Here is a 26,978-nt window from a genome sequence, read left to right on the forward strand (position 1 = left end):
TATGCTGAAAGTGCAGAACTAAAAAGACTGAAAAAAAAAAAAAAAGTTAAGAGATCACAAGTGTTGGTGAGAATATGGAGAAAAAAATTGATATAATTTCTATTTTGTAAAGAATTAGCTGTTACTTTAAGAAAAAATGTACATTTCATTTCCAGAAACCGTGTGTGTGTGTGTGTGTGTGTGTGTGTGTGTGTATGCTTTCTATGTAGACATAATTTTAATTGTTAGTTTATGGTTTGTTGTTGTTATCGACACTCTCTCCTAGAAAGATTTTAATTGAGAATAAATAAGAACTAAAACAAATAACTTAGAAACAAAAAATATAATAATCCAGTTAGTGACCAATGCTTAGGGAAATTTTATATTTATATTTGCTGAAATAAGATAAGTCTGTCATAGCCTAATGCCAAGCACTTACAATATACCTGGCTCTACTCTAGCTCTTAATATGCATCCATTCATTTCATTTTCACAATCATCTCGTGAAGTAGATATTACTATCTCCATTTTATAACTGAGAAAACTAAAATATAAAATAATATTTAACTTATCCCAGTTTGTATATAAGGAGAAAAGAGCTGAGATTCACTTCCAGTAGGTCTTTATCCTGCTCTGTACTGTCTGTCCCTTCACGAGGTGTCCAAGTATACTTTATTCTTTATGTGTTTCTATTCCTTTTTGAATTGTTTTTCCTTTTGAAAAGTGAAAAATGTATTCTCAAGCTTGAAGTTATATCATTGGTTCAGCCACAATTCAACAAGTAAGGTCTATTGATCTGTAAGACTCAGAAAAAGCACATGACCTTGTCAGAATATGTATTAAAATAAATACATGCAATTGGAAAGACTTGTGTTCACGTCTATTACTACTTTTTGGGGTTTACCCAACATTTCACTACACTTGTTTAAGAAACAGCTAGTTCTCAATCTAATGTAACAAAGTTTATCAAATTGATGCCAAATACCAGTGAATTATTTATCTGTTGTTATTCAATTCTTTTGATTACTTTGAGAGCTAATGGCAATAGATTTTAATTATTATTTTATTTTAGTAAAAAATTGTTTTCACTGTAGTGGGAATAGAGGAACAAATGACAATGACAACTGTATCACAAATAGTTTATAGACTTTGTTTATAGAAAAAGAATGCTGAACTTACAAAACTGTTTGTAACTTGTAATGTGTTGGGTCTTTTTAGCTGGAACCTCTGAGAGGTACTGGTTCTGGACACCCCTCTGCTCTCAGTCAGGTAGTGGAATTGATTTATGATCTTACCTGGGCCACTCAGGAATATCCCTTGTTTTTGTTTTCCTTTTTTTTATTTTTTATTTTTAATTTTTTTATTTTCCCACTGTACAGCAAGGGGATCAAGTTATCCTTACATATATACATTACAATTACATTTTTTTCCCCACCCTTTGTTCTGTTGCAACATGAGTATCTAGACAAAATTCTCAATGCTACTCAGCAGGATCTCCTTGTAAATCTATTCTAAGTTGTGTCTGATAAGCCCAAGCTCCCAATCCCTCCCACTCCCTCCCCCTCCCATCAGGCAGCCACAAGTCTCTTCTCCAAGTCCATGATTTTCTTTTCTGAGGAGATGTTCATTTGTGCTGGATATTAGATTCCAGTTATAAGTGATATCATATGGTATTTGTCTTTGTCTTTCTGGCTCATTTCACTCAGTATGAGATTCTCTAGTTCCATCCATGTTGCTGCAAATGGCGTTATGTCATTCTTTTTTATGGCTGAGTAGTATTCCATTATGTATATATACCACATCTTCCGAATCCAATCCTCTGTCGATGGACATTTGGGTTGTTTCCATGTCCTGGCTATTGTGAATAGAGCTGCAGTGAACATGCGGGTGCATGTGTCTCTTTTAAGTAGAGTTTTGTCCGGATAGATGCCCAAGAGTGGGATTGCGGGGTCATATGGAAGTTCTATGGATAGATTTCTAAGGTATCTCCAGACTGTTCTCCATAGTGGCTGTACCAGTTTACATTCCCACCAACAGTGTAGGAGGGTTCCCTTTTCTCCACACCCCCTCCAGCACTTGTTATTTGTGGATTTATTAATGATGGCCATTCTGACTGGTGTGAGGTGATATCTCATGGTAGTTTTGATTTGCATTTCTCTTATAATCAATGATGTTGAGCATTTTTTCATGTGGTTGTTGGCCATCGGTATATGTTCTTTGGAGAAATGTCTATTCAGGTCTTTTGCCCATTTTTCCATTGATTGATTGGCTTTTTTGTTGTTGGGTTGTATAAATTGTTTATATATTCTAGAGATTAAGCCCTTGTCGGTTGCATCATTTGAAACTATTTTCTCCCATTCTGTAAGTTGTCTTTTTGTTTTCTTTTGGGTTTCCTTTGCTGTGCAAAAGCTTTTCAGTTTGATGAGGTCCCATGGGTTCATTTTTGCTCTAATTTATATTGCTTTGGGAGATGTTTTCCTTTTTACAACTGCACCTGCAGCATCTGAAAGTTTCCTGGTGCCAGGGATCAAATTGGAGCTTCAGCTGGGGCCTATCCCATAGCCACAAAAAGTGTCAGATCCAGGAGTTCCCATCGTGGTGCAGTGGTTAACAAATCTGACTAGGAATCATGAGGTTGCGGGTTCGGTCCCTGCCCTTGCTCAGTGGGTTAAAGGATCCGGCATTGCCGTGACCTGTGGTGCAGGTTGCAGATACGGCTCAGACCCCACATTGCTGTGGCTGTGGTGTAGGCCGGTGGCTACAGCTCTGATTAGACCCCTAGCCTGGGAACCTCCATATGCTGCGGGAGCGGCCCTAGAAAAGGCAAAAAGACACACACAAAAAAAAGAAAAGAAAAGAAAAGAAAGTGTCGCATCCAAACCACATCTGCAGCAGCAGGGTAAGACAACACCAGTTCCTGAAGGCACTGAGGGAGGCCAGGGATCAAACCCACATCGTCACAGATACAACCTCAGGTCCTGAACTCACTGATCCACAATGGGAACTCAGTGATACCTATTTACTGCAGTTCTTAAATTAAGTCAAGGACCTTTCAACACATTTTTAAATCTAACTAAAAAGAAATAAGTATAAAAAGAGTTTTCAATTTTAGATTTCTCATCCCTCAGCTTTAATTATCATGGAAGTTATATTCTTGTTTTCTAATAAGGTATAGGAAATTTCAACACAAAAACAATGTGGTATATATACTAGACCTGCTTGACTGATCAATGAAAATAAAAGCTGATGGAGTTGCCATTGTGGATCAGTGGTAATGAACCTGACTAGTATCCATGAGGTTGTGGGTTAGATCCCGGCCCTCTCACAGTGGCTTAAGGATCCGGTGTTTCCATGAGCTGGGGTGTAAGTCACAGACTTGGTTCAGATACTGTGTTGCTGTTGGTCTGGCACAGGCTTGCAGCTGCAGCTCCAATTTGCCCCCTGGCCTGGGAACTTCCAAGGCTGCAGCCCTAAAAATAAATAAATAAATAAAAGCTGAGTAAAAAATTGTTATTTCTAATTTCATTCGTGGTCCAGAATCAAGATAAACCAGTAAAATATATTGATCATGGCACATGAGACTTTCCTATTATTTTTCTATTTTCTTTCTTTTAAACTTCTATTTGTGAATATATTCTTAAATACTTAAGATGGAAACTAAAGCTGATATATTTTTGAAGTGAGAGAGTTTTTGAACACTAAGCAATGGCTCTAAATATGGATTAGAGGATGTATGTGATCAGAATAAGCAGACATTGGTGAACTTTTAGCTCATGATTAAGAGTTTTTAACTTCTGTCCTTAAGTCTCACAATAAATCTCATTTCTTTTCATCCTTCTAGATTTTGCTCTTTGAGCTCATTTCTGTAAACACCAATCACTTGAAATTGAATGTCTAGAAGATTAGCCATTTCAAGAGTCATATGTCCTGTCTTACTAAAATATGCTAATATAGAAAATTCTAAGGGATGTAGTTTTTTTTTTTTTTTTAATCATTTGCTCTTTTCCATTCAAGGAAATGTCACCACTAAATACTAAAGTATTATTGCAGGCATATTTTATTCATCTAGCAAACATTAAAAACTGTGATTTAGTTGAATTTTTCTTAGACTCAAAGATTGCTTCTAAAAATCATAGAAGACTAACTCACATTCATGACAGATTTATTAAGGACAAGTGATATATTAAAACCTTGGAAGTTATATTTTACATTAAAGGTAAATTAAACCATAAATTAAATGTGTGCACAGATGAGCCCACTCTTAGGAAACAGTAATCAGGTACTGTTTAATTTTCTTGTACTGGATAGATTCATCAGGACCCACTAAGTCTCTCTGGTAATTTTCCATATCCCCCATATGTCTGACATTTGCTTCATTAGAATCAGGTCTCCTTACAGTCATAAGGCAAAGCACATTTTTATATTAAGGAGAAAGGATGGCATGGTCATTCCAATATTTTAATCTGGAAAACTTATATCTGCCGTTCTCTATAATGGCATATTTGGGAAGTCAAATATCGGTAAGAAAGACATTTACTATATAAAGTCAGTCTACTCTTTAAATACTTAAATAGTGACTAGAGTTGTGTGTGTAAATGTATGCTTAGATTTAAAAATGTATTGATCTACAAAAGAAAATGAGCTGAAGTTCAGTGAATTTATTTTGTGAAAACAATCAATATCTTGAGCACTACTGAGTCAAAAGGACATCAAAATTTAAAAACTGTCTAAAGTTAAAAGCACATTAAATTAGCAAACAATTGATTTCTAGTCACAAAATTATGAATGCAATTTGGGATGGGGTTAGGTGGGAGGGAAGGTAATCCAAACTATAGCAATGGAAGTCTTCAAACTATCTTCTGAACAAAGCTGCAGATTATTCTTTTTTATCTCTTTTTTGACCCAGAATTCCCTTAAAACAAAATAAAACAAAACAAAACAAATAACAAGAAAAAAAACAATGGATTATCAGTTTTGGTAATTTGCTGCAAGGTTTTGAGACTACACAGTATATAGTCTCAAAATTACATGTGGTTTCCATATTAGCTTCTTTAGCAGGATGATCTACTGCCAAGTAGACTCAGTTGTCCCACCAGTCAATCCCCTAGTCATTATAATTTCCTCCAAATCCATCACTGTTTTTAAAAGCTTCCATAGGCATACCCACCAAATTTTCTGCAGTTGCTATGGCTGCTTCCACTGCCTTCACTGCTGCTGAAGCTGGAATTTCTGGCAATTCTACTGTCAGTAACCTCTGGTGCAAATTCTCCACACAATTCACTATTATTAGAAGGTTCATAACTGCTACACCCGCAGTGGTGCTGATATGCCATATTTTCAAACTAAGATGGCACTTCTTATTTAGCCTCCACAAGAAGATCCAACAAACCCTTGGGAAGATTTATTATGTTCATCTGGTTAAAGAAAAAGGGGCAAGGCCAAGGATTCCTACACATCCTGTACAGTCAATGCAATATACATTTTATTCAGTATCATTTTGCAAGTCATGATTGATAAGCTGTTTCACATTTAAAGTGTCCAGTCCTCTGGCTTCTACTGTTCCGGTCACTAGATCTGTGTTTTTTTTTTTCCTGTGAGGAACAGGTAAATGCTTCTTCATCATCTCTCTGAGATCATTCTCCACAGATACTGGTACAAGAAAATCCTTCATGGTGTAAAAATCCTCCAGAGAATCTGCACCCATTTTGTTCTCCACAAACACTAAAGTCAATGAATTCATTCCTGTTGCATGTAGCAGATCAGTCAAACAGAAATTAGTGCTTGTCTGACCCCATGTGATGTTCTCAGAGGTGTAGCCATTATTCCCATAGCCAAAAATATATATCTATCCAAGAAATGATAAGCAACATATTCATTTCTTTAGGAAAAGTAGCACTAAATATCATGGTATGACTAAACTCTCTTTGGTGGCATATTATCTTGTTCAAGTATTCTAAATATGTGAGTTCAAATCCTGTATCCACATCAGATCCACTTTATCCACCACCAAGTGTGGAACTCTAATCACATATTTTCTCTTTCCATCATGTCTACCAGGCCTCCAGGAGCAGATACTAACAAATGCTATCTATATCCTAAGTATCAAATCCACTGACCAATATAAGCATCACCATGGATGATGTAAGCTCTAGATCAGTACTAAATTTTTCTGGCTTCCTTATGTATCAGTATTGCCAACTTTATCTTGTTTGTGCTAGTAGCAAGAAGATTGGGTATAGTTGACCCATATCTTCTTTTTTTCCTTCATGGCCATCAAAGTCTCTCCTGGACCATATGAATAAATCTGATTCAAGAGCAGAAAAAGTAATGCTGCAGTTTTTAGAAACTCTATTTGAGTACAAGACATTACTTGTCTTTTCTCTTTCATAAAAAGAATACCATCATTTGCACTGGAGCATAACGATTAAGAGTATAACAATTAAGCTTGATGTTTCCCATAAGAAGTTCTCCCATCTCAATGTCAATGAAATTTTCAATATGTAGGAGACAGCTGTTTCCTGTTGTCTCAATTGTGATGTCATATTTCTCCAAGTTAATCCTCGTGTTATTTCCAGGAAAAAAAAAAAAAAAGTTTCTCTTGCAAGCATTCACTTGGTGGAAATGGTCTTGACAAAATAGCTTCATCTTTTTGTCACATCAGTAACTATTTCCATCATGTTCAAATTTTCCAAAGCCACATGTGTCACTATGGCAGTCAGTGTTGTCATAGCCACTTTCTTCACAGTCATCAAACCTCACCCTTTAGTCACTTCCACAGTCACTGAACAGCTAAAATTTCCTCTTGAATCACTATGAAACTCAAAACTGCTGTGTGTATCCTTATCTTTATTAGAACTCTATTCTGAACTGCTGTGTTTAGAACTCTATTCTGAACTGCTAGTTTAGTAATTTATTTGTTCCTTGAGTGAGAAGGAATACAGCACCATTTGCTGGCTGTACTTCCTTGGTTCTGACGATCTGTAGAATTCAGGTATGCATCAGCAAAAAGCTGGTCCAGTCCAAACACATTCTTTTTCCTGCCAAAGAATCCATCCGTGAAGATATGGAGAACTATAATTTCCCTCTAATGCTGAGGAGATGTGTTTGATTAACAGTAAAAACACTGTCACTGGATAACTGTGGCTCTCTTAGAATGTACAGGATTGTGTTCCCAAAAGATGAGGTCCCCAGATATATAACTATGTTTGAAAGAAATGTCTTTGAATAATTTACAATTCAAAAAATTTTTATCGCGTTATCACCCAATGATAATGGTGATAAACACCACTAAACAAATTATTTGATAAATGTGTATTTTGGTATTTTATGTATTCTCTAAATAAACTTTAAATTATTTATTTTAAAAAACTATCTCTTCAGAATTGTTTGGTAATTTTCTAATCATGCTGTCATATCAGATTAAACATTATTGTATATATTTCAGTAAGAAAGATTGAGATTTTACAATTTCATTTTTTCTTTGTTTATTCCATTCTGAGTTATAGGGTGACTTAATGGTCTAAATCTTTCTTTGAAATAAAGATTTAAGTTTTTGGGTACTAAGCAAAGAAACATGAATTCACTTAATGATTTTGCAACTAGCAGAATGCTACGATGTAAGAGTGCAAAGTCAAAACTGTAATTTTAGATTGTCTTGGATTCCAATTTTGACAATAAAGGGCTTGTACCAAACATTACATGTAGTTAGAAGCACAGCAACTATGTGGATTTGGGACTATACTATACAAACAAACAAATATCATGGCTAATACTTCTTAATATAGTCAAGGTTAGGTGTTGACAAATGCAATGCAAACTCCTTACCATCCTTTTTTTTTTTAATATTATGTGTAAAATACAAGCTTGAATGCTACACGTTGGGAGAGTTCCATAATCCTGATTTTTTTTTTTGTCTTTTTCTTGTTGTTGTTGTTGTTGCCATTTCTTGGGCCGCTCCTGCGGCATATGGAGGTTCCCAGGCTAGGGGTCAAATCGGAGCTGTAGCCACCGGCCTACGCCAGAGCCACAGCAACGCAGGATCCGAGCCGCGTCTGCAACCCACACCACAGTTCACGGCAACGCCGGATCGTTAACCCACTGAGCAAGGGCAGGGACCGAACCCGCAACCTCATGGTTCCTAGTCGGATTCGTTAACCACTGTGCCACGATGGGAATTCCAGATAATCCTGATTGTATAAATAGACTTCTTCAGATCTCAAGGTGCAATACAAAAAATCCAGTACCCAATACAAAAGAAGTGATATTAGTGATCTTTTTCTGGACTATGCACAGATGAGGTACAATCAATACTTCTTTGTGCTTTTTGTTCCTTTGCAATTGATAAAGGACAATACGGCCTAATTATTTAGAATATGATTTCCAAGCTGTAAAAGACTTATAAAAATACATATCCAGTCTATTACAGTACAGATAAAGAAACGGAATGAAGGAATTAACTGACTTGTCAAGATTGCTATCTAATGACAGTTTTGAGAGACTAAGCCAAGATACGTGATTCCTACGTCGATGCATTATTCTTTACAAGATGAAACCCTTCCTTTTAAATTAACGCTAATGCATGAGGGATGCTTCATATAAATACTTTTATTCCTTTTAATACAGTTTTCTTTGCTTTATAGCGATCATGCCTTCTGGATTAACTGGGAAAGTAACTATCAAATTTCTTTTGTTGTTGTTGTTCTGAGTCCACAGTTTGCCCAAACTCCACATTATGTGAAATTTGGTCCCCCTTCTAAAACTTATTGAATAACAGAAAATGAACTTATCTTTCTCAGATATTCAGAAATTCCCAGAAATAATTACAGCAAAGGACTTAAGAAGAATATAAGCCATATGCTTAGAAATGTTCTGTGGAGTTCCCATTGTGGCTCAGTGGTCAACGAACCCGACTATCATCCATGAGGATGTGGTTCGATCCCTGGCCTCACTTAGTGGGTTAAGGATCCAGCATTGTCGTGAGCTGTGGTGTACGTGGCAAATGTGGCTTGGATCCTATGTTGCTGTGGCTGTGGTGTGGGCCAGCAGCTACAGCTCCTATTGGACCCCTAGCCTGGGAAACTCCATATGCCACAGGTGCGGCCCTAAAAAGACAAAAAGACCAAAAAAAAAAAAAAAAAAAGAAAAGAAAAAGAAATGTCCTGTTTGGCAGGAATTTAAGCATTCTCAATAAAGTATGTTTAAATATGGGAATGATACACACTATTTCAACGTAAATGTGATCTCTGAGGAAGTAGAAATAGATGGGACAAGGAAGATTGATTCTAGTTCTATACAAGAAGCGCTTTCCTTCCTCCTTTTCTTCCCTCTTCCCCTCTCTCCTGCTTTCTTTCTCTTCCTTCTTTTCCTTATCTCTCACTTAAAAATAGTGATCCTATTTAAGAAACATAAGAGAGGAATGATTTTATTCAGATTTTATATATGCTTCGGTATAACATGATTGAAAATATATAATCAAAATATTTGAATAATACCAATGTACCCAAATTGGTAACCACTGAAATTGTCAGGTTAAAAAACTGTATTTATATAATTTTAGAAGAGAAATTTAAAGTAGATAACCTTCTATACATACTTTAACTTAAGCTTACATTCTGAACTCTAAGCCTCCAAATGAAATATCCCTCTTTATGGATATTTATCCCTCCAAAGATCCCTCTTTATGGTTATTTAAATGGATAGCAAACATTCCCAAAGCTCTATAGTGTGAGATTTAATTGGGAGAGATTAGGGGCCCCTTTGGCCTCTTGAACTGACTAGTTTGTTCTCCTAAACTTAGAAACATGGAAATTCATTTATAGGCCCTTGGGCTTTTATTGTTTACATTATAAATATTCCCCAAACAAGCATACTAGCTGTAAAAAAAAAAAAAAAATTAGCAAAGACAATATAAATCTCCATACTTTTCAAATCTGGCATCTCTAAACCAGTGGATAATTAGGTAACTGGTCCCCATATTATCACTGATGGGGAGGTGGAGCAATGTAGAAGTCTTGTAAAGATCTGCATTTACCAAAATATTAAAACCATTTTCTTCAAAGGCACAGAATTTAAAGCTATATCACAAAATGAATATTTTTAATTATGATTTTAGTCTAATTATTTCTCCTTAATATAAATAAAAGTAAGGAAATGATCTGATTTCCTAGATAATGGCTATGCAGAGTTTTTTAGGTGATTATTATTATATTCACATTATCGAGATATAGCAGACCTGTCTATGTGAAGAACTCCTCTTTATGAGGGATTCTAGGAAGTATCTTACCCGAGACACAGTTACTTCCATCAGTTGACTCTTACACTGAGCTATCATATTCTGTTAGGTTCATTAAGTTTAGTTGTCAAAAGCAATAGAATAATGTAGGATTTTACTCTTTTCTTTCCATTTCTATATTTTCTGGCTCTTGTCATCCTTTTCATTTTTCAAGTTCCAGTTCCTTTGATTGTCACTAACTGTTTGACTAAGAAAGAAATGATCAAGCATTTAGAGAGCCTCAAATGTGTTCCACAACACACCAATGGCTTTTCCAAGAATCTCCTTATTTTTCACCTTTACAGAAGTTCCATGGGCTGCATAATCAATCAAGATTTCAAATGAGCAATTTGAAGTTTAGGGAAATAAATAGCATTGGTCAAAGTGAAACACAATAAATTCTAGATAAGGGTTTGGATTCAGACTTTTAAGCTTTTTGTCCATTACACTGTAGGCACCTCCCTTAACTTGTTACTCTTTTAATTTATTTCCATATTTCTATACTGTAATGTAATCTGCTGCTTGAGTGCTTGTCTTTTCCATCCTTCCTTCATTCCTAGTCTTTCTTTTTGTCACATGTACTAAGGTGAAAATAAATTTGTTTTCAAAATTAAAATATCTGGCATGTGAGCTCTGATGAGCAGTTTTTTCTTAATACTGGATTCCTATAGCATATATAGCACAAAATCACCATTCTTGACGAGAAAGTAAAATTCAAAGGTTATTTCTACTAGCTTTGGGCAATTTTTCTGTCTTCTGAGCATTTAACAGAAGTGTATTGGCTGAATCACATAAACTGCATAGTGGATTCAGTATTTATATTCAATTTATTATAGTAAGTGGACACACGATTTTAACTTCTTAACACTTTGAAGTCAGGCAGAAAGTCTAGATTGCAGATGCAAACATAGTAAGAATTAAATTTATTTCATAGTCTTTCTGTTAACCCTTAACTTCCTTTTAAGACTGATAAACAATTGATTTAGATTATAAGGATTTATGTTTATATGCTAGCCTGAACAGCATTGCACTATTAAAACAATTTACTGAATTTTATTCAGGTAATATACTGTCTTAGTCTATTCAGGGTGCTGTAACAAGAACTACAGACTAGATAACTTATACAAAATAGATATATATATTTTTTTCAAAATAGATATTTATTTCTTGCAATTCTGGAGGCTAGAAGTCCTGAGATCAAGGTGCCAGATGTCACCCTGATGACACTGTTGTGTCTTCATATGGTTGCAGGGGCTAGGGATGTCTCCACAGCTCCTCTTATAAGGCACTAATCCCATTCATCACAATCCTACCACCATGACTTAAGCATCTCCCAAATGATCTACTTGCTGATACTATCACCTGTGGAGGTTAAGATTTCAACATATGGGAATTCCCATTGTGGCTCAGCAGGTTAAGAACCCGGCCTGATCTCTGTAAGGATGTGGGTTTGATCCCTGGCCTTGTTCAATGGATTAAGTACCCAGCGTTGCCAAGGTATAGGTTGCAAATGCAGCTCGGATTTGACCCCTAGCCTGGGAACTGTATGTGCCACAGATACGACTGTAAAAAGAAAAAAAAATATTTTAACATATGAATTTTGGTGAGAGATAAACATTCAAACAATAGCATTGACTTTACATTTGGAAAAGCTGGAGGCTTTGGAATTTAAATTCTATTTGCCTGATACTTAGTTGCCTATAAGGAAGCATCTCTACCTCTTTTCTTTTCAGTATCTCAGTCTAGTATATTATGATAAATTTTTTATGGCAAGGTATTATGAGATCAATTAAATTAAATAAATACCAGATTTCCAGCCATATAGAAAGAAGATATTCTTCCATGGCAAGATCAAATTGTGCTTATCTTTAACAAATTTTGCTTGCCTTTTCAGCTCTAAAATTGAATCAGTTAATATTATAGGTCTTTTTCATTATCCATTAGTAAATTATAAGCACCTAGATAAGAAATCCTGTCTGTCTTCTTTGTGCCAAATCCCCTTCTGGTAGATTTCTGGCATGGAGTAAAATTGCAATGATAATTTACTAAATGCATAGTAATTTGGGGGGTTCTGGTTCTGCAGGTAAAAATATGGGAACCACCACTTTGTCCCAAGATAAAGAAAAAGCTGCACAGACTGAAAAATCTTCAACACTTCCAGAATCCCCAAGAAAGGTGAGAACACAAGGCAAATCCCTGCTCCCGAGACAGAAGAGACTGACAAAAAAATAAAGAGAATAACAGCTTACTAAAGCAGAGGCATGAGTAGAAACTGCCATGGGAACCAGTGCTCAAGTAGGAAAACCAGAACTGTAATTGCCAAATTGCTAAAGTCTCAGTGTGGACAACCTTGAGAGTTGAAATTCCTTGGGGAACTGATTTTGGAGAGGGGGCACAATATTAGATTTACCTCCAGGAGCTCCACCTAGTTCCCACTGTCAATATCAGAGGAAAATCCCCTCCTACTTCAAGCAGAAAGAGGGGAAAGGAACCATTCTGAAATACCCAAGGACATTCTATTCTTTTAAACAAAGCCTGCCCTTGGCATAAACTAGTTCAGCAGAGCTTCACCTGCTGGGTGATATCAGATCCTAACTGACTGGGAGAAGGGACAAAACCAACTCCAGGCCATTGTACTCTACTTCTCCATTTCTGTATCTAAGGGGGGCAGAAAAAAGTTAAAACACTTGTGAAGTTCACAGTCCAAAGGCATAGGCTCATTAAAAGACTGAGCTGAATAATAGGACTCAAAAGCCTTCTCCTCCCCCTAAATCTCACTACCACGTTAGTGAAGCCCAATTTATAGCAGTTCCTTTTACCTAGTCCGTCCTGTCCAGCTATCAAGAAAAATTACAAAGTATACCAAAAGGTGAAAAAAACAACTTGAGAAGCTAGAGAAAATCTGAACCAGACACTGCAATGATGTTGAAATTTTCAGAAGAATTTAAGACAACTATGATTAATTTGCTAAGTGCTCCTATGGATAAAATAGACATCATGAAGAACAGATAGGAAAGGTAAATAAATAGACAGAAATCTTAATAATGAACCAAAAAGAAAAGTTAGACATAAAAATCACTGTGGCAAAAATGAGAAATGCCTTTGATGATCAGTACATTAGATATGGTTGAAGAAAGAATCTAATAAGAGTATCTGAGCTTAAGGATATCTCAATAGAAACTTCCCAAACTGGAAAGCAAAGAGTTTAAATACTGAATGCCAAATGTCAAAGTACCATGGGACAATAATAAAAGCTATAGCATATACATGATGGAAATGATAGGACAAAAAAGAGAGAAACAGAATAAATATTTAAAACAGCAGTGGCCAGAAATTTTCCCAATATAATATTGGGGAGCAAACTACAGTTCCAGGAAACTCTGAGAACATAAAGCAGGATAAATGCCAAAAAAACCAAAACCAAAACCAAAGACAAAAATGACAACTACGTGTGGTCACGCTATTTTGAAATTACAAAAATTAAACACAATGACCCAAAAGTCTTAAGAAACATCTCACCAAAGAAGATCTAGAGATATCAATCGAGCATATGACATCACATCATATGGATCAAGGATATGTAAATTAAACAATACTTATTAAAATAGCTAAAGTCTGGAACACTGACAACACAAAATGCTGGGGAAGATGTGGAGAAACAGGAACTCTCATTCATTGCTGGCGGGAATGCAAGATGGTACAGCCACTTTGGAAGACAGTTTGGCAGTTTCCTACAAAAATAAACATGCTCTTACCATATGACTCAGCAATTGTGCTCTTTGGTATTTACCGAAAGAATGTGAAAACTTATGTCCACATAAAACCTACATATGGATGTTTACAACAGTTTTATTTATAATTGCCACAGCTTAGAATCAAGAAAGGTGTTCTTCAGTGGGTGAATGTATAATTAAATTGTGATACATATAGACAATGGGATATTACTGAGTACTAAAGTCAAATGAGAGAACAAGCCATAAAAAATCAAGGAACCTTAAATACATATTACTAATCTAGATAAGCCAGTCTAAAAAGACTACATTCTATACCACATTCTGTAAAGGAAGAACTATGAAGACAGAAAAAGATCAGTGCTTGCCAGTAGTGGGGGAGTGAGAAGGGATGAGTGGGCCAACCACAGATGGTAGTTAGGCAGTGAAAATACTATGTACGATGTTATAATGATAAATGCATGTCATTATACCTTGGTCCAAACCTGCAGAATGAACAACATCGAGTGAAACCTAATATAAACTATGGATTTTGGTGATTACGATGTGTCAATGTCATTTTATCAATTGTTAATAAATGCAGCATTCTGGTGAAGGAAGTTGGTATTGGGGGCCTATACATTTGCGGCTACAGTGGATATTTGGAAAATCTCTGCATCTTCCTCTCATTTTTGCTGTGAACATAAAATCAATTTTTAAAAGCCCTTTAAAATAATAATAATTCTGAATATTTGGCTATGCCCATGGCATGTGGAAGTTCCGGGGTCAAGGATCAAATGTGTGCCACAGCAGTGCCACAAGCTACTGCAGTGACAGTGCTGGATCCTCAACCTTCCGTGGCACAAGAAAACTCCTATGTATTTCTTTATATTTCTTACTGCCATAAACTTAAAAATGAATATGCACATAAATTTTAAAATGAATATGAAGTTATAAAAGTTAACAGGATAAAAGTAAATTTATTATGCTATTATATTAAAGCAATTGAAAATCGATTGCAAATAAATTCACTTTAGTAAAATATCCAGCTATGCATTTAAAATTCTTTTTTCCAAAATTATAGCTACTTTTGTACATTATAATTATCTCCATTTAAGAACATCTTGAAAGATTGACATATGTTGATGCCAAAAGTAGAAAGTTTTAGAGCTAAGATTTCAGCTGTGTCTATACATTAAAACTCCTTGTTCCTACCATACAGGAAAGTATCCCTGCCACTATACTGCACTGAATCCAGTGAAGGTATTTAAATTCACATGTTCAGCCCAATATATAGCCAGTTTTCTGAGTACACAGCTCAAAGATAAACAATGCTCGCTCTACTGAAGTAAACGCCTATATTCCTACATTTAGATTTTTAACTAGATATAATTCTGGGAATTGAACTACAGGAAAATGTTTACCCAAGCATTTTATTTATGAACAGCCTTTTACCAGAGATACAAGTCGCTGGTTGTTTCCTATATGTCTGCAGAGTAAACACTATGCTATAGTTTTTTGTAGTGGTATTACTGGAGTAAAAATAACATGCCAAGTAGTGGAATGAACAGAAAGGGCATGATTTAAAACACAATATTTTTGTGAGACTCCAGATTAATACACTCTGACTACATGTGGCATTTAATTAAATTATTTCATTTATTTCATTTCAATACCCACATTACATAAATGGCATTAATATAACACTTTCATTCAGATAACCAAATATTTATTGAGTGACGTTTGAGAATTGTAATCATGTGCTAGGCACTAGAGATTTTACAATGAATGTCATGTTATCTCTTTTTTTTTCCTTTAGTAGAAGTGGAACTTATAAGGGAAGGCAGTCTAATAAAATTATCATTTAATTGCAGTATGTAAAATACTATACCACATGAATGTAGATTTGCAGTGCCAGATAAATTTAAATAAAATGATCAAAGTAGCACATACAGGAAGAGAGGCATGGATAGGGCATATCAGCAGAACTATTATCTAGTCTAAGTTTTTTCATTGTCCTCATGTGAAATCTTGAGCAAATAGTTTCACATTTGATCAAGTTCCCTTAATCATTAAATAACTGACCAACGTTGAAAGAGCTAACATTTCTTATGAAGCTTCACTTTATATAAAAACCTTCTCTGGCCATTCCCATGAATATGAAGATCTTCCTGAGTGAAAAATGAAGCCTTAGAGGTGAAACATAAAGAGAGCATACCATCAAGGAATCATATCATTGTGTTCTACCCCCCGCCAGTTAATGCATTCAGCACGCAAATCACAACACAGTTTTCTAAGATCCCAGAGGGAAAAAAAAAAAAAGTGTAATTTTCTGAAACATGATGGAAAAATGCAAAAGACAATACATGAATTCAGCTACCTACCTGAGGAAGATAACATGCTCTATTTTACAAGTTGCATTTATACTAATTTCGGTTGAGGTAGTAACTATCCATAAAGATAAAATATGAAAGATATTTCAAAGCATTATTTCATGATACAAAAATCAGGTAACCCTGGATAACACTGATGCTTCTTTTTCTGCCTTTGTTCTAGGTGAAGATGTTATAACATGGGACAGGGGCTGATGAAAGTAAAGGTACTCAAGTGCTTCCATTGATATGAGCAAGAGTGCAGAGTGAAATTGTAAAGCTTTCCCCAACCATCAGTGAATTGTCTTTCATTGAAAAGGTATAGACCTACTTATACTGACAGAACAATTTAGTATATTCATTGCAAAATTTGTCTCCGATAACGGAGAGAAGACTTATGGTTGCCAGGAGGAAGGGGAGGAAAGTGGGATGGATGGGAAGTTTGGGGTTGGTAAATGCAAACTATTATATTTAGAATGGATAAGCCATGGGGTCCTACTGTACAGTACAGGGACCTATGTCCAGTCTCTTGGTTAGAACACGACAGAAGATAGTATGAGAAAAAGAATGTATATACACGTATGACTGGGTCAATATGCCGTAGAGCTAAAATTGACATAAAACTTTAAATCAACTATACTCTAATACATTAAAAAAGAAATTAATATATATTTTCCCTAAATGAATATCCCTTCCATCTAAATTAAATTTTAAATGATTTTTATAGCAAAATGATTTATGCTTTACTTTACTTTCAAACATGTGAGCAAGAGAATGATTGTACTATTAGATATACTCATAAATACATTCAGTTCATGTAAAAGGAAATTCTTATCTTTCCTGAAGGTATTAATCAAAAACTAGTACCCCAAGGAGCTAATCTTGTGACGACAAGATAAATGAACTGTAGCATACACACAGAACCTGTGATGTATGGAATACATAAATCCCATACTGCCTACAAACTTCTGCGCAAGTATATCCTCCTCTCCAAAGTGATTTTTTTGTAGGTTTTGTTCTCTATGATATTACTAGAAATTAATAGGACATACAGCTCTTAAAAAGGGACTACATGAAGTTAAGAGAGAGTTGAGGGAGCACTTTTATTACTTATCAATCAGTGAAGATACTGACTGCCTGCTGTTTCAGAAAGGTTAGTCCTAGGGCTATATAAACCATCAGACCTTGAAAAAGGGATGTCTAAAGAAATGTGCTGTTACCCCCATAGGTATATTTCCCATCTGGGTGAACTGAGCAGTAGAAATTAGCATGTGATCACAAACTAAGACCAAAACAAATCCAAGTCGAGAGGGAAAGATATCAAACAGGGAGGATGAGAGAAAAGTAAAGAAGAACCCCTGTTTCTTTTTCCAATTGCTTTCCTATTAGGTTTTCAAAGGAATCTATGTTGGGTGAGAAAGATTTTTATTTTCAGATCCACAGACAGATTTTCTTATATAGATGGGAAACAGTGAGGGGTAGAAAAAAAAATGTCCTCAAGGTGGGATATACAAGTCAATGGCATCTGAAAAGATTCAATGTGTTGGAAAGAATTGTCTATACTTAAACCATCTACTAGCTTGGCTAAATTAAATATATCTAAAGAGACATCTCTTTCTTTTAAAGGGATGTTTACTACAATACAATTTAATTGCATTTTTCTTTAAACCAAACTGAATGCTAAATTCCTTATGGTCATATTTATATTACTTATTCGGGTGGTTACGTTACATTCTACATTGACCCTAAGTGTGTGTAGATCACACCAACACACACAAACGTACATAGAGATTGAATATAGATGACATTACACATGCAGCAAGAAGGTATTACTCACACACTAAGATTTCCTAGGGAGAACAGGGCTGACTTCAAAATGGTTTGAAAAGGCAGGAAAGGAAAACTGGCTCAGTATGTGTAGTGGTAGAGTTATGCACTTGTGGAGCAAACTTGCTATGTGCCTCCTGGGCTTCCGTGGTCTGAAATTCTCATGAGCACGGAAGGAAGGGCCACTCAGGCTTTCTTACCAACCTGCCCAGATTGGTTCTGTTTTGTGGCCTGAATGTGGTCTGATTGTGCAAATCATTCGTGTGTACTTGAGAGGATGTGTTGTCTGTTGTTGGGTGGAGAATTCTATCTGGTTAATTTGATCAAGCTAATTGATATCTTATTCAGGTCAGTTCTAGCCTTACTAATTTTCTATGGCTTACTCTATCAATTTCTAACAAAGAGGTTTCAAATATTACAGCTTTTTATTTGATTCTATTTTATGTTTTCTCCTTGTCTATCCTTCTGTTTTTCTTAAAACTATTTTAGTGGCTGCCCTAGAATTTACAATACATGTGTTTAAATAAATGTAGGTGCACCATCAAATTTCACTATAACGATTTGTGTGTGTGTGTGTGTGTGTGATGCAGTTACTATCAGGAGCTCAGCTGAGCTGTACGAAGGAAAACAGAGCTGCCTGATGTCAGAGGAGCCAATTAAAGCAACAAGGCAACAAATCAAACAGTGACGTCTTTAATCATTTACTACAAGGGGGATAAGAGCAAGATGCTGAAACCAAACAAGGGCAACTCCCCTGTACCTTTTTCCCCCATGAAGCAGGGCAGAAGTGGGTGCTGGCTCACTGCTGAGAGCCTGAACATAAGCCTCTGGAACTTTTAAGGACCTTTAGGTCAGGGAAGGTTGGAAGGAGGGGTTAGGAGTGGAAAAGTCCTGGATCCTGAGACAGAAGGCAGAAAAATGTCTTCATGGTTTCCTGTCCTTTTTTTCTCCTCAACAAGGAGGTCTTGGCAGAGGAAGCTGAAGAGGACTTCTGCCCAAGGTCTCAGATAAAGAGACCTGGAAATGTAGGTGCTGGGGCTATGGGTGCCTATGTGTGAAGAGTATGACTTAAGGGGCTCAGAGCTTGACACAACTCAGAGACACAACTCAACCTTGCAGCTCAGAGACTGCAAGGCAGGAGGTGTGCACCAAGTCCAGTGTAAGGAGGGCAGCCTTGGCCTGTAAGAAAGGAAAGGTAAAGCCTTTATAATTGCCTATAATCAGGCCTGAAAAATCACACATTAGTTTTGAACCAGGAGCCCACCTCTGCAATTACCTTTAAGAATTTATCCTCAGTTCCTCCCATATCTTGTGACATTTCTATCAGTTATCCATAGGTTTGACATTCCTGACATGCAGTAACTAAATTGCTTTAAACAAGCAATTGTCTTTTATATCAACAAAAAAGAAAAAAAAAAGACTTTATTTGGTTTTCATTTGTAAGTTTAGCAACCATCTTCTTTATGTAGTTCCAAGTTACTTACATATATGTGTGTGTGAGTATGTGTATGTGCAGTGGGTAGCATATGCAATTGTGGGGCAGGTTTGCTATGTGCCAAATATAGAAATATTTCTTCCTGAACAACTCTTTTTAACATTTCCAGCAGAACAAATCTGCTTCTGTAATTTTTTTCTGAGTCTTTATTTCTCCTTCACTTTTGAAAGAAAATTTCACAGGTTATAGATTGAATATATATTTCTAGGTGTTTTTTTTTTTTTTTCTGTTTAACACTTGAAATGTTTCAACCCATTCTCTTTTTTGCATGGTTTTTGATGAGAAGCCTGCTGAAATTCTTATTCTATTTCTCTCTAAATGAGTATCCTCTTTTCCTTTACCTTCCTTCAATATTTTCTTTCTTTCTTTTTTTTTTTTTTTGGTCTTTTCAGGGCTGCACCCACGGCATATGGAGGTTCCCAGGCTAGAGGTCGAATCAAATTGGAGCTACAGCTGCCACCCTACACCACAGCCACAGCAATGCTGGATCCTTAACCCACTGAACGAGGCCAAGGATCAAACCCGCAATTGAATTCGTTTCTGCTGCGCCGTGATGGGAACTCGCTTCCTTAAATATTTTCTATTTTCTCCTTTTGCCTAATTATGTTATTTTGTTTTTTTCCTTTATTAAACCTTTCTTGCAGTTCTCTCAGATTCTTGAATTTATTTAGTGCCTGTAATTAATTTAGTAATTACTTATTTACTAATTACTAATTTACTAACTGGTTATTTTATTTCTTCTACATTTTCTCTTTTTTTCTTTTCTGGTGTTCCAGTTATGTGTCAATTTTGCCTTTTTAATTATTATCTTATAGTTCTTGGATAGTTTATTCATTTTTTTCCTTATTTATTTTTTGTTTTTACTTTTTTATTCATATTTCTGTGTCCCAGTTTGAGAAATTTCTCTTAACCTATCTTCCAGCTCATTGATTCTTTCCTCAGCTATGTAGAGTCTATTTATGAAACTATGCAAGGCTTGAGGCATTTTTCTGTTCTGTATTTTTAATTTCTGGAATTTCCTTAGGTTCATTATTGGTGTTTTCATCTGCTACATTATCTACATAAGCAGGCATATTTACTTTTTCTTTTTTGAGTCTTTACCTGAGTAATTTTAATTCTCTCATTCGATACTTCCTGCACATGTCATATCTAGGTCTGGCTCTAGTAGTTGCTTTACTTTTTCAGACTTTTTTCCTTGCCTTTTAGCGTGGCTTGTGATTTTTATTCCTTGAAGCTGCTGTGTTATGTAAAGTAATAAAGACTTAAGTAAACCAGGCTTTAGCATGAGGATCCATGTTAATCTGGCTAAGAGCAGGGCTATACATTAGCATACATTACAGGCATAATTACCATGGACATCAAATTCCTTTCCTGTCCTTATGGTTGACTCCTCATGCTTTAAGACTTCCCTTTGTACAAATCTTTAGAGAGAGTCTGTCCCTGACATTTCTTTTAACTACATTGCATAGTTAGAATCCTGAAGGCTCATGGTACAGTTGTAGAGGTAGAGGAGAGAGTATTTTATAAAACCATGATCTAGTCCCAGGCTTTTCTTGGACTTTTTCGTGGGAGTGTGATTTTTCACAAGTGTTTCTGTACCTCTTCCAAGGGTATAGATTTTTATCCCCTGATCTCTCTTCCCTTTCCTAACGTCACCGTTCACATCTACTTTCCAGAGCCCTATTTTCTTTTGAAATTTTCTGCCTTTGGTAAGATAAGAAGATGAAACATGGGCAGAATTCTGTTTTTTGTAGAGGAGTAAAATGTCAGAATTTCCCTCTGTGGAACATTCCCCTTCAAGATCAGAACTTTTATAAGAAAAAGTGTCTGAGTGATTTTCCAGAACACCCTCCCCTTCACTCTCACCAAGGCCACAAAGGAATTTTTCTCAGATCCTTCCCATGAGAAACTACTGGGTATCCTTATATAAAATCCACTTATGACAGTGGACCCCAGGAATTTCCCATTCTCATACTAGTCTTCACTCAGCCTGCAGCAATGCTGTAAAATTACCATTTTAGTGAGTGTCCTTACCATCCTATGTATTCTAGCAGCTTCTGCTGCAGGTAATAAAATCTCAGGATCAGTATCTTCCTGAGCGTGACTGTTTTTTAAAATTTCAGTATAGCATTTTGTCCAGCTACATCAATTATCAGATGAGTCTCAGCAAAGTCACAGATTTCCAGTGTGTAAAGCTTTTTTTCATTGTAAGTACAGTAACAACTTCAAAGTTCTTTACTTGTCAGATCTGATTCTGAGTCTGGCAGTCCTAAAGAGCATCTCTCTCTCTTTCTCTCTCTCTTTTTTATTTAGGGCCACACCTGTGCATATGGAGGTTCCTAGACTGGGGTCGAATAGAAGCTAGAGCTGTCGGTCTACACCACAGCCACAGCAACAACAGATCTGAGCCACATCTATGACCTACACCACAGCAGGTGCAACACCAGATACTTAACCCAATGAGAGAGGCCAGGGATCAAACCCACATTCTCATGGATACCAGTCAGATTTTTAATCTGATGAGTTACAATGGGAACTCCAAGCATATTTGATTCAGAAGTGCAAGCAGGTCCAGCCAATAGTGACCAAACCCCTATCACTCCAAATGTAGTTCTTCTAGTCAGTTTAATCTGAAGTCTTGGAGAATAGTTGATTTTCAGATCATTTTGACCTGGAAAAAGGCTATTCTAAGTATAGGGGTTTCTTTAATACTTAATTTAAAATTTTGCTACTTCATGGAAGACTGGCTAAGGAAATGTATCATTGTAAGATGCCATTGTTCAGGCCTTCCTATGTGGTGCAGTGCATTAAGGGTCCAGAGTTGCCACATTTGTAGTATAGGGTGCAACTGTGGCTTGGATTTAATCCCTGGCCTTGGAAATTCCATAAGCCCTGGATGCAGCTATTAAAAAAAAAAGGCATTGTTCATATGGGAAAAATATTTTTCAGGGTTCCCATAAGTAGTGATAAACAAGTCTTAGAATACAACTAGGCTGTAAATTATAGTTTGCCTTTAAATGGTAGATCTTTCTGAAATCTGAACAAAGTGTAATAGCTTAATCCTGTCATTAGAACTACTAAGAAAAAACTTACTTAAAATATTCATTTATTACTTTGATACTCTCAATCTCACTTTTCTATTATATACTTTTTTTAAAATTTGTTTTCATAGATAGGGAATGTGGAAGTACACTGTTTAGGAGTAAGTGATGTGCTTATTTGAGACTTCATTATTTCAAAGAAATCAATAAAATTTAATGTGGGAAAGGAGAAAAAGGAAGAAAACAGAGTAAGAACCAACTATATTATAGTGATATGAATATCTAAATCTAAATAATTATATGTTAATATTCAGAAAAATGCAAAACATTTTAACAATAGAGATTCCCTTTGCTCAAAGATAAATTTTGATTTTCACCCATATTTCATAATAGAATAAATAACTGCTCATCCCAAATGAATTTCAAAGTTTTATTATCTTCCTTATGGGGAAGAGCATATGGAATAAAATCCATAAAATATGAAGAAAAGCTTTCACAAAAATAGTTTTGAGGAGTTCTATTTATAACAGACCAGAGGTGAATTTACCACTTGAGTTACAGAATCATCACTATCAAATTCTGTGAAATAGGAGTTCCCGCTATGGAGCAGTAGGCTAAGAACCTGACTGCAGAGGTGTGGGTTTGGTCCCAGGCCTGGTGTAGTGGTTAAAGGATCTAGTGTTGCTCTTGTTCCAGCTGGGGCATATGTCACAGATTCAGTCCCTGGCCTAGGAACTTCTATATGCCATGGGTGTGGCCATGAAATTTAAAAAAAAAAGAAAAAAAATCCATGGAATAACATGTAAAACTAATTGCGAGCATAAATCACCTGATATTTTTGCATGTATTCAGAGATGGAGCTGCTAGTAATGTATTCCCAGTATATCCTTCTTGTTCCCTCTGTCTTCTCACCAATTTAAGTGCCATTGAATGCCATTTAAATGCAAATGTATGCAGTATAAGGTAACATCAGAATATAGGATATTACTACAAATTCAAAAAAATTGTTTTGTGATTTTTGCAGTCAATAACTTTCTCCCTCCTTTAGATACAAATTAATCCCTCAGACTAATTTGACTTCCAGTCTTATTGTTTTGACCTTTCAAGACTCAAAGAAATAGAATCAGAGAGCATGCCGTTCTCATTTCAAGTGCTTCAAGCACACGAACTTCTGAGGTCTGTCTATTTTCTTTTTTTCTTGAGGGTGGGGTGGGGTGTGTTGCACCAGCAGTTCATGCTGAGCACTATTTCTTCTTATAGATGTTCAACCATATGTTGAACCATGTGCTATCACCATATTTTCAGTATTCCAGTTGTTGAGTATTGGTGATGTTTCCAGATTTTAGCAATCATGAAGAAAGCTGCTATACACATTCATATACAGGCACCTATAGGATATGTATTTTTCATTTCTTTTGTGTAAATATCTAGGAGTAGGATCACTGGGTTGCATCAAAAGCATATGTTAAATTTCGGAAACAATCGCCAAACCATTGTGCAAATAGGGTGTATCAATTTGATTTCCAACTGAAAATATATGATCCAATTGCTTTGCATCCTATTAGCTAGCTATTGATATTGTCATGGTTGTTATTACCTATCCACCCGTATCTAGCTAGCTAGCTAGCTACCATCTACCTATCATCTATCCATATATCTTTCATCTCTTTTCTTAATCTTATCTATAGTAGAATGCCTAGTGATATCTCAGTTTCAATTTGCCTTTCAGTAAGAGCTATAGACACTAAGTATACTTTCATGTGCTTATTTAAAATTCCTTTTTTAATTTTTTTTTAAAAATTTCATCTTTTGTCTTTTTAGGGCTGCACTCTTGGCATATGGAAATTCCCAGGATAGGGGTCAAATTGGAGCTGTTGCTGCCTGTCTACACCACAGCCATAGCAACGTGGGATCCAAGCTGTGTCTGCAACTTACACCGCAGGTCAGGGCAGTGCTGGATCCTTAACCCACTAAGTGAGGCCAGGGATTTAATCTGTGTCCTCCTGGATACTAGTTTGTTTGCTAACCACTGAGCCATGACAGGAACTCCTTAAAATTCTTGTCTTTACTTGAGTTGTTTGTCTCCTTACCATAGAATTGTAAAAATCCTTTAATAGATATGTGCTTTCAAATACTTCACTTATTCTGTAAGATATCTTTACATTTTCATAGGATCTTTCAATAAGCAATAGATTTTATCGTGATGAAAAGAAAACCCACCCTTTTTATGGTTAATAGTGTTTGTACCAAGGAAATATCTGTCTAACCCAGGCTCACAAACGTATTCTCCTGTGTTTCTAAAGAAGGCTGTAGTTTTTCTTCTCTTTTGTGTGTGCGTGTGTGTGTGTGTGTGTGCAAATTTTTATGCTGCTTTTTGAAGAGGAAGAAAATGGTGTTTTCCTGCAGTTGTGTATCTGCAGCCATTAATTTATTCTTTTTCTTTTATTGCTCTGCAAGTATTGTGCAGGTTATTGGTGCTCTGTGGTATTCAAAGTAAATTGCATTATCAGCTTCTTATGTGAATGTTTATTTTTTCCAGATTTATTGATGCACAGTTGACAAATAAAATTGTATAATGTTTAAAGCGTGTGTTTTGTTTTGTTTTGTTTTTAAAGAGAGTTATTGTTTTCACCCTCAATTTTGGGCCATGTTCCTCTTTGAGTACATTTTTTTTTAACTTTTTTTTTGTGGCCATGACTGCAGCATGTGGAAGTTCCTGGGCTGAGGACTGAGCCTTCATTACAGCAATGATAATTCCAGATATTCAACCTGCTGAACCATCAGGGAACTCTTGGAGTACATTTTTTAAATAGTATGTGATAAATATCAGGAATCAGTTATTTTCATACAGATGTCCAGTTTTGCCCGTAGTATTTGCTGAAAAACCTACTTTCTCTCCATTATATTAGCTTGAAAAAATGTCAAAATCAGTTGAACATGTATGATTGCTTGTTGAGACTTTTCCTTAATCTCTCTCTCTCTCTTTTTTTTTTTTTTTGTTTTTTTGCCATTTCTAGGGCTGCTTCCACGGCATATGGAGGTTCCCAGGCTAGGGGTCGAATCAGAGCTGTAGCCACCCGCCTACGCCAGAGCCACAGCAATGCAGGATCCGAGCTGCGTCTGCAACCTACACCACAGCTCACGGCAATGCCGGATCCTTAACCCACTGAGCAAGGCCAGGGATCGGACCCACAACCTCGTGGTTCCTAATCGGATTCGTTAACCTCTGTGCCACGATGGGAACTCCAATCTCTTTGTGCTATTGCATTGATCTATGTATCTAGCCATAATTCAATTCTGCACTGACTTAGTTATGGTAACTTTATAGCATGCCTTAAATTTAGATGAGTTCTTCAACTTCTAATTTTTTTTCTTTTTTATAAAACTATTCCAGGTCTTTGGTTTTTCCATGTGCATTTTTAGTATTAGCTTGTCAATTATATATATATCTAAAAAAAACCTTCAGGAAATCCACCCAGTCCTAGTGCTATTATAGCATTTCATTTATTTTTTTCTGCTTTAATTACTCTCATAAATATTTTATAGTTTTATCACATAAATCTCAATTTTGATAAACTGTATTAATTTTCTACATTAAATATATTTCTAAAGTTAAATTATTGGATGCAATTTTAAATGAACTTATAAAAATAATGTCCAGTATTGTCATTATGTATAAATTCAATTGATTTTGTATATTAACCTTTAGCCTGCCGTATTACTAAATTCACTTAGTTATATTTTATGTAAAATCTTAGGCACTTTTTAACATAGATTATCAGATTACCATATTGTCTGAAAATAGAGTTTTACTTCTTCCTTTATAATCTGTTTGACTTTTATTACACTTTCTTTCCTTACTATAGTACCTATGACTTACATTATAATGTTGAATATAAGTGATGAGAACATACCACACAGCTTCCTTATTTTAGAGGAAAAGCTGTATCAGACTTTTAAAAATTTTCCTTTCTCTTAAATATTATGTTAGCCATATGATTTCTTTAGATGTTCTTTACTGAGTTGAAGAAGTTTCTTACTTGTCCTAGTATGCTAAGAGCATTTTTATGCATAGATTCAATATTTTGTCAAATTCTTTTTTTTAAACTATGAATAAGATTGGTTGAGGTCTCTGTTTTCAGACTATTGATATATGGTCTGGTGTTCAAATGTTGTATTAACCTTTTTATTGAAATAAAACATAATTGGTAATGATGATATCTTTCATTAATTATTGAATAAAATTTGCTTATTATTGAATAAGGATTTAAAACTCCTTGTTCC

General features: G+C 35.7%; 1 pseudogene; it reads right to left on the reverse strand.

Annotated features, from left to right (window-relative positions):
• Positions 1 to 5,120: 5,120 nt before the first annotated feature.
• Positions 5,121 to 26,978, reverse strand: part of LOC125113244 (ATP-dependent RNA helicase DDX3X-like) — a 113,571-nt pseudogene continuing 91,713 nt past the window's right edge.

This window comes from Phacochoerus africanus, chromosome 13 (assembly GCF_016906955.1).
Source record: "Phacochoerus africanus isolate WHEZ1 chromosome 13, ROS_Pafr_v1, whole genome shotgun sequence".
NCBI lineage: Eukaryota > Metazoa > Chordata > Mammalia > Artiodactyla > Suidae > Phacochoerus > Phacochoerus africanus.